Source organism: Alligator sinensis, unplaced genomic scaffold, assembly GCF_000455745.1.
Source record: "Alligator sinensis unplaced genomic scaffold, ASM45574v1 scaffold282_1, whole genome shotgun sequence".
Classification (NCBI taxonomy): Eukaryota; Metazoa; Chordata; order Crocodylia; family Alligatoridae; genus Alligator; species Alligator sinensis.
The window spans coordinates 1,283,317-1,287,653 of record NW_005842380.1 but is presented as its reverse complement, the minus strand read 5'-3'; positions in this window follow the sequence as shown (position 1 = coordinate 1,287,653).

Sequence of the window (4,337 nt, the reverse complement as noted above, 5' to 3'; positions counted from 1 at the left end):
ATTGCCCATGTTTTATTGTCCGTGTCCATATTATGTTCATTATATACATACTATTGTCCAGCTCCATGCGCAGCCATGCAGGAGCTGGACAACTAATTTTTGCTTGACTAGACAACTAATTTTTAAGGGTGCAAAACTTACTGGGATGACTCACGCGCATATATTTGAGCAGGTGAATGGATGCTGTCCGGCATTGGGCCAGAGTGTTCAGTGCACTGCAAGTTTGAAACATAAATGCAGTAATGAATTAATTAGTTAACACATTTATTAATTAGATGATGGTTTACATTCCTCCTTGATGCATGAAGTATTGGTCAATTCTGATTACTGAAGGTGCTTGGCATGAAGTCACATAGCAACTGCTCTATTACTGGATCAGTAAAGGAGCACTTTGAAACACGTTTTCCCGGGAAGGTGGCAGCAATTCAGTACACGGTATGTGAGGGCAAAGCGCAAGTAGTTCATTTGGTTAATTCCTTAGCCTTCTGGCTTCTGCAATGTTTCTTTAGGGGGCATTGAATATGAGTGATTGAGTGAGAGAGAGCATGACAGAATTAGCACACACTGGATCTTTTGACCAAGGTGAAAAAAAAAAAGAACAGTCTAATGTTGGTCTAGGGGCACGTCCCCTTAGGATTTGGGAAAGAAAAACACCAAACGGAGTCATTTTGGTGCACCTTGAGCAGGGCAGCACATTCAATTAAAATCCATTTCAGCAAAATAAAAAGACACTTAATCTTGGATCAAGAATAACTGCATGCCAGCAGTCAGCAGCACCCTGCCCAAGCTGTGGTGGGATTTCCAAGGCAAATTCAGCTTGCTGATACTGTACCACGAAATACATTTCTAAGAAATCACTGGCAATTCCTCCTTCAAGTTTCCAGCACCGTCTGCAGAAGGTACTGCTCAATGAAACCATACAGGTACCTCCTGAATCACCCCAAGAAGAATTTTCCAGCTAGCTAGTAGGAAGGGTGTGTTCGTGTTTGCATTTAATCCAAACAGAGAGAGAATATCTTTCTTTCTTCCTACTATGGATTCTGTATTTTTCATAGCTCTCCAGTCTTTGCTGGACAGTCTTCTCTTTTCCTGGAAACAAAAAGTTCTAAAAAGAAGAGTACATAATTTTTAAGCCTAGGTCCTAGGGCTTCTTGACCTTCTAATACTCATGGCACTCTTCATTAGACCCCTTGGGAAATGCCAGCACTTGTTTTTTTCTCTCATTTTTTAACTACAGAAAAATAAGAGAGCAATTCTTCTATTGCAAAGGACACAGAGAGACCATAACCGGTCAGCATGTTTTTGACACCATGGATTTCTATTTGCTATCTCTGGGTTTATCTTGTTTGCACACCTAATAGTGCCTACATTGTGTGGCATCTGGTAGCACCCCTGATTGAGAATCACTGTCCTAGAAAATGTGCCTATAATCCTGTATGCGCTGCATTGATCCAATTGCTGTGTTGGAGAAGTTAATATTGGAACGAGCCTGTTCTTTCATATTTGCACTTGTGTGTGCCCATGTCATTTTATTTAATACATGCAGTGATACCTGATTGCTGGAGCCCTTAGGTTGTTAGATATTGAAAGCTATGTCTGTGGTGTGATTGAAGGTGTGATTTCAGTCCAGATTGGCATAACTACGTTAGCTTCTATGTGTCTAACAAGGGTAATGTTGGCTGTGATGATGCAGTGGTACAGATTCAGCATGAGCAATACAAACCCGCTGGGGACCAGGGGCTGCCAACCTGCACTGAAGGCATGCTATTGCTCAACAACACCTGGGGCACTGCTTCTTCACCTGGAGAGTAAAGGTCCTGTCTCAATTTGTCCTTCTAACACTGCGTTTAGGAACCTTGCTTCTGCATATGATGGTATCTCTTTACCACATTATCTACTCCTAAGGGCCTTGTTACCTGTTACACTATGAGCTGCCCAAATGTTGATCGGCTTAGTGCTATCTTGCAGTCATGCCTTCAAGTCAAGCGGCACATCTGTGGGGAGTGCCCACACCTTAATGGAAGAGGACCTGGGTTGGGTTATGTGGATCAAGAGATAATCCTGCCCTGGAGTGGCGTAACTTTGAGCTGCATAACGAGTCCTTAAAGCCACTTAAAGGTGTTAACATGTGGGCAGTCCAGGGGTTAAGAGCTCCAGGAGCTGCCAAAAATGAACGTGTAACAAGGCCTTAATTTATTCTAATCTTATGTAATCTATGATACTTGTGTGGGTGCAATTAGTATAGTAATTGTAACCATAATGTTCAGTGCTGGCGTGACAAGATTCCCAGCCTGGCTTGCCACCAGGCTCCAACCTCCTCACCTTTGCTTCTGGTCTCTCTAGGCGCGTACAGACGAGCATGTGCATGAACATTTCCCTGGGGACAAATAGCTGCAGCACGTAATTGTGCTGCTGATACCTATCTTTAGGGAATGCCCATGCACACACACACTGGCATGTGGCAAGTTGCCCCGAGTCGGGTAGAGGAGGCTGGGGCCAGCACCTGGGCTGGCCCCAGAAGCCTTACCTTGGGTCCTGGGGGTCTCCTGGGGCTCCAGCAATGGTGATCCAGGCATGGAGAGCCTGGCTGGCAATCAGAGCATGGCTCCAGCTGGCCAAGCTCTGGTTTTGGGTGGCGCACACTGCTTTTTTCTGCCACCATGTGCACCACCCTGCTTTGTTCTGCCACAGGTTTTTTTGACACCGGGATTTTCTGGTGTCAAAAAGACCCACTGTGCTGCCAATCAGCAGCATGGTGAACATGTTCATGTGTGGCATGTGCAGTTTGCTGGAAAGCTGTTCCTGCTGGCAAATTCAGGTTTTGGGGGTAGGTCCTTGTCTGAACTTAGGCCTTTCTGGGCCTCAGCTCACTTTTTATCTGTCTGGGTCCTGTGGCCCAGGGTCCACCACAGCAGGACCCTAGGTTCTCAGGCACCAACTCCAGCTCAGCCCTTTGTGGGCTCTGGGCCACTCATCCCCTAGATGTGCCCCCTTTGTAGGCATGGGATTTACAATCCCCCTCCACTCTTTGCTGCCACAGATACCCAGTCCTCTGACATGCCACAGTCCTCCCTTTTGAAATGTATTTGGGCTCCTGCCCACATACAACATCACAGGGATCCAGCCCTTAGGAGCACTCTGAACTGGGTGCTCCTATGGCCAGACTCCTCTTCTGGGCTAAGCTCTGGGCTTTTGAGGCTCTTCCTGGGTCACCTTATCCTCTACTTCTGCCCCAGGTCTGCCACTCACTGCCTACACCTGTGTCAAGTGGCCACCTAATTTTGGTCCCTTTTTACCATTAAGTCTATTCAAAGGGGCTGGGTTGGCCAGCAGGCCCTGGGCTCCCTCCCACGTCTCAGTAACGGGGCACGGCCCACTACACGTGCCATATTTGTTTTAGTGTAGTGAGAGAACCCTGGTAGGTTCAAAAGCCCTTACATCTCACGTATTGTGCCAGTTCATTATATTATTTTCTTTGTGGGGAGTGGTTTATCATTTCTTTTATCTCATTGCTCTCTACTCATCTCATGAAAGTATCAAATGTTTAACATCTAAAGCCTTAACACTAAGTGCAGGGGGTAGTCATGCTAAAGACAAAATGGGGTTGCCCATGTGCTACTGGATGTGACAAAAGGCATCAGAATCAAGTAACTGCTTTTATCTCCTCTTTACCATAGCCAAGGCTTGGATTCAGCAATGTATTTAAATGCGTGCCTGATTTCTAGGCACATGAATGATGCTGTTAATCTCACACCATGGTACTCAACTGGAGTCTAAGACATGACCACGAAGCCACTAAGATCTCATCACTTCACCAAGGTCTCAATGCACCCTTTGTGCTCTGAGGATCTGATATTCAGAGGCGCTGAGCCTCGGGATTTACCAGTGCATGGCACTTCTGCTAAACAGGGTCTTGCCTTCCAATCCGGTGTTCATCCAACCCTACAGCATGACCTGTGACTCCCTGGACTGGATTCCCTATATTACATCCTTGGTGCCTTAAGCTAAATACTTTCTTTTAATGAAGGGGAATTGTACCTCCCTCCCACAGTTGGGTTCCTGCTTGCATATAAACTCCCTTTTCTAACTCACCACCAGGAGAGCAAAAAAATAATTTAAAGATAATTTATTCTTACTCAGCAACAATAGCAATAGTTAATCTCTTATATTAAGACTTTTAATGACTTTGGGGACTTATGAAACCATTGGAGCCAGGTTAATGAATGGCTGTTCTGGCCTACACTTTTTGAGGCTTAGATCTTTAATAGAGGAGAAAAGAAATTCACAACAATTTTTTGGGGGTCTGTATTAAAATTTATGGAGCTGTTTGGTTTCCA